Below are 13,040 nucleotides of genomic sequence, written 5' to 3'. Positions count from 1 at the left end.
TGGAATTACTCATAATATTACTCAAAACCTCGTGTAATTTACTACTTCTTTTTCAAAAATTTTCTTTTAAGCTTGTTGTGGGATACATGAGATATCTTAAACCCAAAAAAATTTTGAAAATTTAAGCTACTCGACTAAAAAGCAAAGGAAATCCTAGTAGTGATAATGTAAAAGCTAGAATAGAGAATAGGAAATAAGATGAAATATTGAAAAACAGAAAGAAAGGGGAATTGAAACTCAACCACCTTAGTGCTGATGGTTGCTCAAGCTGTGCTCTTCTATGAAGATGATTCATGTCCCTTTGGTGCCATTGATGATAATGTACACCTAGAGCTCGCTCTGCAATAACAAACTTAAAAATTTTGCTTGTCCCTAAGCAAAGAAAACTTGATCCTCTCTGTTCCCTTATGGGCGTTGAATGCCCAAGTTCTCTTCTCCCTTCTGGCGTTGAACGCCAGTAAGGGGGCACCCTTTGGGGTGTTTTGTTTCTCTTCTATGTGTTTCTGTTTCTGTTCTAATGATCACAAACATTAGAAAAACGAAGAAAACTATGAAAAACATTAGAAAAACGAAGAAAACTATGAAAAACAAGAAAACATGAAATAATATGAAATCAAACTAAAATAACAAAAATAGAAAAGAAGAAAATACTATAAGATACTTATGGTTGGGTTGCCTCCCAACAAGTGCTTCTTTACTGTCATTAGCTTGACAGTAAGCTCCTTCAAAGAGGAAGATAGTCATAGAGGAATAAATCCTCACTCCTCACTGGGAGCTTTCTTCATGTGCTCTCATGGATCAGCTTAATATGCTCAAGAGATAGGATCCTGTTCACTGCATGAGACAGGATTGGACTTGCAGAGGATACTACCTTCGTTTCGGCTGAGAAGCCTTCAGTAGGGATATTATTGTTTTTCCATCCCCTAGGAATCCTTCTCTTGGGACCTTCCTCCTTAGTTGATAGTGCACACTCAACACCAAACTTAGGGGTGAAGTCTAGGGAAACTGTATGAATTTCCACCAAGGGAGGAAGCTTTAGCATTGTACTTTGCATGCAAGTACGTCCTCTATTAGGGGGTAGTGGAGGTTTAAAGACCTTAAAATCCAACCAATCCTTATGCAATCGCAGCACCAACTTGCCTCTCTCAGCATCAATAAAGGTTCTTCCCGTAGAGAGAGGCCTTTGCTTCAAAATCCCAGCAAAGGGAATCTTTATTTGCAGCTTCTTAAAGACTTCCAAGAACTGCGAGTGGTGCTCATCCTTGGTCTCCTTTTGGGACTTCTAAGGGTGTGGTGTTTCAAGCTCTTGAATGGGTTTCATAGAGGGAGCTTGAAACACCATTGTGACAGGGTAACCTTAACCATTTATAGAGCTTCTTTCTCCTCTGACCCTTCAGCAACTTGCACTTCCTCCTTTGGTACGGATTCAGAGTCCACTGTGATGGCCATGCACTCTCCTCTTGGGGTAGGCACTGGGTTATTGGGAAGAGTGAGAGGTCTCTTAAGTTCCTCGAGAAGGTTCATCTGAATGACTGCACTGCACTCCTTAGTAAGCACCATTGTCTCTACTTTCTTCCAATCCCTCCTGTTATTCAGTATTTCCTTCATGAACTTAGCATATGAAGGTATTTGTTCAAGAGCCTCTGCAAAGGGGATTTTGATCTCCAGTTTCTTGAAATCTTTTAGGAACTTGGAGAATTGCTTATCCTTTTGTTCCCGTTGAAGTCTCCAAAGATATGGCATCTTGGTCTTGTACTCAGGCGTTTTGAGTGACGCAGGGTGAGTGTCTATAGTGCCAGAAGAAGAGTTACCAACTTGCTTAGGAGAGGGGTTCCCTGAACTTACACATGCATATCCTCCCCTATCTGGGCGTTCATAGCCACTATTGGTCATTTCCTGGCATTTCACGCCAGTGTTGCCCCCTCCTGGGCATTGGGCGCCAGTGCCATCCCTTTCTGGGCATTCAACGCCCTTGATAGTGCCCTGAATTGCTGCCTGTTCATTCTCTGCCATTTCCTCTTTCCCCTGCATCTTACTGTTCTGAGGCTGGATGTTTAGGGTCCTTTCACTCCTCAATTGGATGGCTTGGCACTCTTTTCTTATTTGTTCAGATAAATGCTGCTCATCCTGGTTCAATCGTGCCTCTATATTCTTGTTGGAGACACAGGTTTCTTGCAACACTTCTTGCAAACTTAGCAACTGTTGTGTAAGGGAGTATAGCTGCTGGGTTAATGATTCACTTTATTCCGAAGGGTCTGATTCAGTGGACACCGTCTTGACCTCTCCTTTCATTGAAGTCTCACCAGACGAGTATAGATGCTGGTTGCTGGCGACTGTCTCATTGAGTACTTGAGCTTCTTCAATTGTCTTTCTCATATGTATTGAACTACCTGCAGAATGATCTAGAGACATCTTAGCCATATTTGTGAGTCCGTAATAGAAAATGTCCAGCTTTACCCATTCTGAAAATATTTCCATGGGGCATTTCCATAGTATCATTCTGTACCTCCCCCAAGCATCATGAAGAGACTCATTCTCTTCTTGTCTGAAGTCTTGAATGTCCAGTCTTAGCTGGGTTAGCTTATTTAGAGGGAAGTATTGGTTAAAAAACTTGTCTACCTGTTTACTCCATGAGTTCAGGCTTGCTTTGGGCTGGGAATTCAACCACCTCTTTGCTTGGCCTTTTATAGCAAATGGAAAGAGCAACAGCCTGTAGACATCCTGGTCTACTCCGTTGGTTCGTACTGTGTTAGAGATCTGCAGGAAGTTTGTAAAAAATTCCGTGGGCTCTTCTTGTGAAAGTCTTTGAAACTGGCAGTTTTGCTGCACTAGAGTGATTAGCTGTGAGTTGAGCTCAAAGTTGTCTGCTCGAATAGGAGGCAACAAATGCTCCTTTCATAGAAGTCAGGAGTGGGAGCTGTATAAGACCTCAAGAATCTTCTGGATTGAGCACCCTCATTCTGATCCATAGTGATTTTTTTGTGGTTCTCTGCAAACAAGAGACAAAGAAAAGGGGGAGACTTTATGTATGTCAAAGTCTAGAGAGCTCCGGGTGAGATATCCCAAAAAATCAAGAAAATATTTTTTTCGAAAATAAATAAATAAAAAATAGAATACTAATTTGAAATAAAAAAATAGCTAGAAATTTCAAAAAATAAAAAAATTAGAAAGAAAGAGGTTTAAAAATTTTCGAAATTAAAAAAGAGAGAGGAAACACTAAAGGAATGCCAAACTTTAAAATTTGAATTTAAATGAAAAATAAATAACCAATAAAATCTGCTAATCAAGGAAAAGATAAACAAGACGAAGATTGAAAATCAAGAAAGATAAACAAGATAGAAATTCAAAACAAGAATGCAACAATTAACAAAAAATTTTCGAAAGTTAAAAAGAAAAGGTTGTAAAAATTTTTGAAATTCGAAAAGAAAGAAAGAATTAAAGACTAAAGAAACATCAAATTTAAAATTTGAATTTAAATAAAATGACTAACATAAAAATTCAAAAATCAAAGAGAAGATAATTAGGATCAAGAAAGATAAAGAAGATAAGATTTGAAAATTCTAGAAAACAACCAAGATAGAAAGAAACACCAACTTTAAAATTTGAAATCAAAATGGAAAACAAGATTTGAAAGTTAAGGAAAAGATAAGATAAAGATTCAAGTTCAAGAAAGATAAACAAGATATGATTTGAAAATTCAAAAAGAAAATTAATTAAAAAGAAAAAGAAAAAATTTGAAATTTTCGAAATAAAAAAAAGAAAAAAAAGGAAATATTAAAAGACACCAAACTTTAAATTTAAAATTAAATCAAAATAAGATAAAAAAAGATTTGAAATTTAAGATGCAATTTTTTGAAAATTGAAAAAGGCAATTAAAGATTTGAAAATTCAAAAATTAGAAAAAAAAAATTCAAGAGAAAGAAACAAGATAAGATAAGATTTGAAAATTAAGATAGGATATTTGATTTTGAAAAAAAATTTGAAAATTAGAAAGAGAAAGTCAAAGAGAGAATTTGAAATTCAATTTTTAAAAGAAAGAAAAACTAACAAAATACTAAAATTTTAAAATTTGAAATTAAAATAAAGATAAGATAACAAAATTTTGAAATTAAAGAAAAAGATAAGATAAAGATTTAGAAATAATAAAGATAAACAAGAAAATTAAATCAAAAGATTACCAATGTGACACCAAACTTAAAATTTTGAAATCACATCTAAAAGTTTTCGAAAATATGTTTAAAAATTATTTTTGAAATTCAAAAAGGAAACAAACAAAAAGGGATACCAAACTTAAAAGTTTTGAATTTGAACAACAAAAATTTCGAAAAAAATTAAAAGGAAAAACACCAAAAGATACCAAACTTAAAAATTTTGAAATTAAAGGCACTAAATTTCGAAAAATTGGGAAGAGGAACAGCAAAAGACACCAAACTTACAAATTTTAAAATCAAACAAAGAAAAACACAGAAAATTTCGAATAGAAAGCAAGAAAACAAGAACAATTTTCGAAAAATTCAAGAAAAAAAAATCAACAAAAACCAAAAAGGACACCAAACTTAAGAATTGTCACAAGAGTTAAACAAAAAGAAAAACATGACTAATGACAAAAAAATTTGAAAAAGATTTTTTAAAGAGTTTTCGAAAAACTAACAAGAAAAGAAATTAAAAGAAAAAGAACCTGATCTAAGCAGCAAGAAAACCGATAGCTTGTCAATGGCGAACAATCCGCGGCAACGGCGGCAAAAACTTGGTGCACGAAAATGAAACTCACACAACTGAACTGGCAAGTGCACCAGGTCGTCCAAGTAATACCTCAGGTGAGTGAGGGTCGATCCCACCAGGATTTTCAGATTGAGCAAGCTGTGGTTCTCCTGTAGATCTTAGTCAGGCGAATAGAAAGTTGATTGTTGTTGTTGTAGGCGCATAAACAAAACAATAATGAAGCAATTAAGAATTAACGGAGAAACAATAGTAAGAAATCAATTAAGGCCTTTGAGAAGCTTATTCTTCCAGATTAGTACTTCTTACTGACTACTTTAACAATGAGTGATTCATTCAATGACACGGCTGTAAGTGATTAAGCCAAGGCCAATGGTCATTAATCTCCTCTAATCCAAACCAAACACCAGCAGTGGTCGTTCAATCTGGACGAGGGTAAAGCTCACGCAATTCAATCTCTGGTGATCCTACTAAAAACGCCACAGACAAGGTCAGATCTTCCGGATCGGAGAATCAAGCTCTATGATTCTAGCCTTAGTGCCACAGAAACCTCAATTACCCAAGAATAACGAGATTTTATGTCACATATCCTAGTTAGCCCAGATAACTTGTTGGAACCTGTGATGCATTCTCAAGCTACAGCTCAATACTATCCTGCCAGGGACTCACAAGAACTCATGTAGAAAAAGGGGTCATACGCCAGTTTCACCCCAAATTCATAAGGATGAAGAACGACAATGCATTATAGAATGGAATCAAACATATATTAAAGTAGAAAAGTAATTATATTAATCCATAGGAATGAGTAGAGCTCCTATCCTTAACCTAGGAGGTTTAGCTGTTCATAGTTTACAAAGAAAACAGAGAAGTGTTTGACTCTCCTCCTGGGAGGCATGCCCTAATTCCTAAGTGATCTCCTATTTAAATAGGAGATGCTAACCCTAAAGATGTTAACTTAAAATTAAAAAGTACAAAGATAAGACTAAACAAGCTAAGGAGTGCTAAAATTCACTTTGGACCCACTTTGGTCATGTACTTTGTATGCCTGGCGTTCAACTTGGGCTTTTGGGCGTTGAACGTCAATTAGGGGTGTGAGTGTGCTGCATTGTGCTCCCTTGGTGGCGTTGAACGCCAGAAAGGGGGTAAGTTGGGCGTTCAACACCCATTTTGGGTAGTCATTTCCAATGAAAAGTATAGACCATTATATATTGCTAGAAAGTCCTAAAAGTTAGCTTTCTAACGCGGTTGAGAGCGCGTCGATTGGACCTTTGTAGCCCCAGAAATGCTCATTTTAATGCACGGAGGTTAGAATTTGACAATATCTCCTATCCTTTCTTTGCCTCTGAATCAGACTTTGCCAAAACTTGTCAATTTCACCCAAAAATCACCTAAAATCATAAGAAAAACACAAAAACTATAAGTAGCATCCAAAAGGTGAATTTTCACTAAAACCTACTAAAACATAATAGAACTTAATAAAATATAACTAAAAATACTAAGAAAATAGTGCCAAAAAGGGTATAAAATATCCGCTCATCAGATGATTACTCAACAAGTACGCACGTACCCTAGGCTCAGTGACTACTATATAAAAACTATGATGTATAGGATCCTCATATATATATATATATATATATATATATATATATATATATATATATATATATATATATATATATATATCTAGCTCATAGAATAGAACTCCTGTCTCCATCTGAAGGGGAGGAAGGGAGGGGTAAGAACTTGGGCGTTCTTAGTAAGGGTTTCACACAATAGTATTTCTTTTACCTTCTTGAAAATAAAAATTCATTATTTTTTTTTTTAGTTCTAATAAGATGCATTCAAAAGAAATCATCAATTTTAGAGATAATATAGAATATCACACAAAATCTCAAACAAATAGAGACAAACATAAACACACACATAGTAGTATCATAAGAAAAATTATGCAGCAAACAAATATGATGTATGTCTCTTCCTATACAGGCCGTGAGCTCATGTGTCAGTTCATTTCCTGATACCTAACAGTGGTCCTGAGATAGGCATTACGTATCGCCGTCCCTACCTCAACCAACATCCTTCCCATGAGCGTTACGTATTGCCGTCCTCATGGGAAACTTTCCTTCCGGTCTCAAGTGGGCGTTATATATCGCTGTCCCTACTGAGCCTCAAGAATAATATCTCATGTCAGCATTATGTATCGCCATCCTCATGAGATTGTACTCAATATCATATTTCTTTAATTCAAATAATCCAATATTCCTCAATCTATTCCTTAATATTTATTCTTTAAACCTTTAAACCCTTAAACCTTGATCTTTAATTCTTTATACCTTTAACCTTAAACTTTAAATTTAAACCTTGAACCTTATTTTCTTAAACTTTAAACTTTTATTCCTTGATATTTTTTTTTAAACATTTTTCTTAATCTTTACTCACTCAATCTTCCAACTTTAATCTTCAATTTCACTTTATGAATAAAATTAAAATGAGCTTAACTCTACCTCTTTCAAAGGCATCTAAGACTCGAATAAAATATTCTTGAGAATATCAATTTTTCAACTTAATATACAATATTTAATTAATCTAAAAAAAGTATTTAAACATAAATTTCCAGTCATCACACATCAAATTCATAAATTATATATCCAAAAATACAATTCACACAAGTTAGTTTAATTTAATTAAACCTTTACCTTTTCTTAGATTCAAGCTCAGTTTTCTTCTTAAAACTTCTAATACCAATTTCTTACCTAATTTTCAATTAAAACAATTAAGAAATAAAATTAAATTTTCTCTGTACATTACTTCAGAACCAAAACTATTAAGGAGAAAAGCAAATAAGCGATAATCCTTCCTCAAATTCCTTCAACAAAATTCGTATGAGATTGAAGAGGAAGATGAGAAGAACACTTTAGTCAATTTAGAATTTTAATGGAAATTTTTATTATGAAATTCGTCGAGGTTGAAGTTCAAACCCTTTAAGTGCGTTACATAAGTTTTCTCCATTGAATAAAAGTGAACTCATAACATATATACATATGAATGTATATATATATATATATATATATATATATATATATATATTTATTGGAGGAGGTGAGTAGTATATAAAGGTGAAACTGTACCACTTTTCTGGAGTTATAAGTGGTGAATTCGACATATTGGTCTTCAGGTATGTGTTGCACTTGTAAGGCTTTTTCCATAGCCTGAAACCAATTGTCTGTCTTAGTAGGATTCGTCATTCCACAAAAAATTGATGGATTTACCTTCAGAAATATTGCTAAAGTCATCGGCCCGTTACTACCGTTACTGCCATTCTTATTATCAACTTGATTTCCTAATACCTCAGCTATGGTCTGCATAGCAGCAGCCATGTTTTCTAAAGTAGTCATTAAATTTACTGGGTTATTTTCAGTCGTTTTGGGTTCCTCATTTACTCTCTGACCTCTTCCTCGTCCACGTCCGTGCCCACGAGATGTCATTTGGTTCCTGTTCATACCAAACAATTGATATCAAGGTGACTAGTCTCAATATCTCAAGTCTAGTGCTTCAAACTCCCAAATGCATGCTCGTGAACAAGTATGCTACATTTATCAGTTAGATAATCCTAAATAGCATATACACACCCATAGTATACCCAGAAACATAGTCAGTCCGTCCCTCAGGCTCTACAGGAACAAACTGCTCTGATACCATAATGTAACACCCCACCACACAGAGTTTTAAGCTTAAGTTCATAAATCAGAGGTGGTGGGATATTACGACCTCTAAAATTTAAAATGTGTACATAGGCATATAGAAAAAGAAATTTAAGTAGGAGCCTTATAGAAAAAGTTGAGCAAAACAAAACTCAAAAGCCACATCACACTTGAAACGGTTAAGCGTAGAAGGAAAAAGATAACAGCACATGGAAAAGATAGTATATATGTGAATATAGAGTTCCATAGAAACATATATCAAGCTCCAGACACGACCTGCAAAGCAAAGGCCGGCTAGAGTATACATATACATAAACAACCCAAAATATTTTTCAAAAGACAAAATATAAATTCTGTTTCTCCAAGTCAACCTCTAGGAAGGACAAAATACAAATATATACAAAGTGGAGAACCTATATATACATATAAACTAGATATAAAATGAAAGTCCCCAAAGTTGATCTTCGCTTCAGCAGAGCCTCCAATACTCTCAGTGAGGTGCCTCACATCCTGCATTTGAAAAATAACAAAATATGTATAAAATGAAAACTGGAGGTTCTCAACATGGTAATGGTGTCCATATAGATAATAAATAATGTCCCGGAAAGCCAGAGGCATTCTAAAACTCCAACAACCCACATTCATATCCTAAAGTTTTCACTAAACCAAAATTATGGTGATTATGTCTAAGGAATCTAATCTAACTCATCTTTTCCCGTTCTCTGTGAATTTCCAATTCACTAAGTGGAACAATCCTCAGCGCCTCCTCTACCCACCAGAGGGGTCTCTTAGAAACAAACACAAGCAAGAAAGACATGGAAAACACAAATATGGAACAGATACAACAAATAGAACAGGTAGTAGTTAATTACAGATAAGCAATTAGGCAAGTCAAAATAAATGCATACTCAAACAATGCATACAAGTGCATATGATGCATGTCTGTCCTACGGCCGATGAGTCTCATTTGTCAGTTATCCATCCAAACCCGACATGTCCGGTAGCGAACCTTGGAGAGTCCTTGCCGGCGCGCATCCCCAAGAGTCTATGGAGATATAATCAATCAATCATTTATCATCTCATTAGGGGAATTCGGAGAGTTAAAGTACCCGATCACATCTTGTGACAGAGGGTCAATAGAGTATCGAGTCTCAACTTTGAGCAAATGGTGGCAAGCCACTACATTTACCCAGGAAAACTCGTGTCTTAGATAATTTTAAATGCCTAAGCCAGATGGATCTTTCATATTATCAATATCAATCATCAATACCATCATCACAATTCATCAACATCATCATCATCTTTATCCATACTCGTACAATCACGATTCATTATTATCATGCATCATTAGTTCTGTTATTCACTTTACAACTTTTCTTTATTATCAAACTATTTTCCCCAATGGGTTTGCTCTTCTTTTGCAACCTAACACTAGCTATCAGACCGTAAATAGGGGTTACAGAGGTTTGAAAAACTAGAGAAATGGTTGAAAACTTAAAAATTACACTTTTTAGCAAAACATCAGTCATGCGTACGCGAGTAACCTGTTGCATAAGCGAGAATTTGCAAAAAGACAATGTCATGTATGCATGCTACAAATCGTGTATGCATAAGTGTAGAAATGACAATGTCGCATATGCAGCCAATTTTCGCGTACATCAGTCTGTCGCAGATCCAAAACTCGTGTCGCATAACACTGTCGCGTACACAACCGTATTAGATTTCCCAAAAAGCTGTTAAGTTCAGAAAACTCAGTTTTTCACACCAAACTTCAAATGCGCATAACTTTTTTGTTAAAAATCATTTTCTGCATGTTCTGCAAATGTTATAAATTCTCAGACCCGATTTTTATTCAAAACAAGTTTTACAAGATTTGGGTGTCCGGAAGCCATATTATGGCCCGCCAAAGTTGGTTAAAAATTCAGTTTTTCCAAAAAGTTCAAATCCTCTAGTTTTCCAAAATTCTCAATCGAAAACAAACCAAACCACAATCAAACAAACACCAATTACTCCTACACACTATCATATACTCTGAAGTCACTTTACAATCATTCCAACACCTAAATTCACCAATTCATTCAAAGAATTCTCACACATAATATTACTGGTTTCACCAATCATTATCAACATCATATTTTTACATACTAAATCCACCAAATCTAACAATTCAAGGCATTTATGCCTATCTTATGGCAACTAGCCTTAGTTTTCACGCAATATTGAATATTAACTATAGAAAACCAAAATCATACATTAGCCGATTTCCTCCCAAAGCCCCAAAACACCTCAAGACCTCTTTATTCCACAAGTTTTCAAGCCTCCAAATCCCACTTGACAAGCTTCTAACCACTTGAGTTCTAATTCAAGCACTTTACTTCAGTAATTTGACTCTAATTTCACATGAATTCACTCTAATTTAATACAATTCACTGAAAATCAATACTAGGTTTCACTAAATCAATATTTCACTAGAATTTAGTAGTATCTTACCTTACCCATTGAGCAATTGGATGAAATCCAGCGATTATCCCAAGCTAGTTCGATCCTAAACCATCAAAACACCAAACTTCTCAATACCCATAAACCAAAATGAAAAAAATAAAGGGAGTGGAGAACTGGGTGATAAATTTAAATTTCTTACCAATTTTTTCGAATAGATTTGAAGAGCTCGGCGAGACGGTTGCGTGGCTGCAAGCGGTGTAGCGATTGGAGCTCCGGATTGAAAGTTAGGAGGAATTGAAAATTGAATTACAAAGGAGGTTAGTGTTCTTGTATTTTGCTTCTTCTTCAGCGTGATTTGATGATAGGAAAGGGAAGAAGGTTGGGATGAGTTATATATAGGTTGAGCCTTGCGCCCAATACGGGCCCGGTTCAACCGGTTCGGCCCGTTGGCCTGATCTTTAAAATTAGTTCTTTAATTTGTATTTTAAATATTTTTACTTCTTCAAATTATAAAATTTAATTTTCTAATTTCTCTGGCTCATAATTAATTTATTATTTAATTATTTATTAATTTATCGGGTTTTACATGATATGATGAGCTCACGTGTTGGTTTCTACCCACTCCCGACGTAATCCAGCATTCTTAGTCGGATATGGCATTTCCAAAAGTAAACACAACATAGCTGCCTTCTGTAGGTGAACTTTGGCCTACAGAAATTATGCCCCTATATGTGAACTTTGGCTTACAAGAATGACAACTCTCTATAGGTGAACTTCGGCCTACAGGAGCAACACCTTGAAGTACACAAATGATATCCACTGTAGGTGAACTTCGGCCTACAGGACCTCTAGGGCAAACAGAAAAGTAGTACACAATTTATCAGCATCCCCATTCCTGTGTTCGGCCCAAGGCCAAATAAAACAATCAGTTCTCATATACAGTTTTCTTAAATCATTTCTCAATTCTCAGTCAATCATTCAATACTTAGTCTAATCATTCAATTCTCAATTCCTAATTTGTACAATATTTTTTCTTTTTCGATCATCAATAATCTATCCTCAGTCATGCTTTCGTTTATCAATACTCTATTTTCACTAATCATTTTAAGCTCATTCTTTCGTTATTAAGATAATTATTTAAATGACGATGATGATGATGATGATGATTTTTATTTTTATTCTTTACTTTTACGGCATTCGTATTCCCTACTAAGAACTTGTGGTTTAGTTCTCACCTTAACTTTTCCCACCCTTTCAGCTACAAATGCAAAGACCTATAACAAAGCTACAGATGCATATAAGCGTTTAACTGCGAGTTAAGTCATTATTGTTAGAATTTATTTTACTCCCGCTCTTTTTATTTAAAGATTTTATTTTCCTTTAGAGGGGTGGACTTGTATTTGCTGTTCATTTGAATAACTATAATATATTACTAATAATTATGTGAATAACATTGTTTGGCGATCTTTAATGGATGACTGTTAATGAATAAAAATAAAATTTATTGGCTTTTTACTAAAATAAAAAACGAGTTAGCGATGTAATGGCACAGTATTAAGTAGTTAATATTAAGCATGGTCACTTAATGTTCTTTCTAGTAGAAATACCATGACTTAAGTAAAGTATTTTGTTGGAAGAGAAGTTACATTATTTAAATACCATGACTTAAATAAGGTATTTTGTTGGAAGGAACATTACATTGTACCTGCACTTGCGTCTGAAACTATACCTTTTTGTACACCACTTCCTCTACCAAGTTTAGGGCTAATGGTGGAGTTATTGTATAGGTTGAAAGATCTTTATGGAGGACGGAGGATTGGTGGCAAATTATGAGCGAAAAAACCCTCATAGATGGTTTGTACATGGTTAGGATCATCCAAGTACCACTCCACTCTCTTGTTCGGACAGCAACCAATTGCAGTACAACGATAGTAGCTCCGGCAAAAGAAGCCACACTGGTATTGTCAAAGATAAAATTATTCATGTGTCTCTATTTAATATTTTAAACACTACTGCAGATTTTGCTATGGCAAAAATTTTTAGTGATTTTTTGCCATAGTTGCATCATTTATAACCATCTTTAAGGTTTTTAGATTCCCATTCTGTCAAGAAAGCAAAATTTGAAAGACTATTTGTATTTCTTTTGTTGTTCATGCTCATGATATCTACAATCGATGG

Source organism: Arachis hypogaea, chromosome 12 (genome assembly GCF_003086295.3).
Source record: "Arachis hypogaea cultivar Tifrunner chromosome 12, arahy.Tifrunner.gnm2.J5K5, whole genome shotgun sequence".
NCBI classification, from domain to species: domain Eukaryota; kingdom Viridiplantae; phylum Streptophyta; class Magnoliopsida; order Fabales; family Fabaceae; genus Arachis; species Arachis hypogaea.
This window is presented reverse-complemented; position numbering follows the sequence as displayed.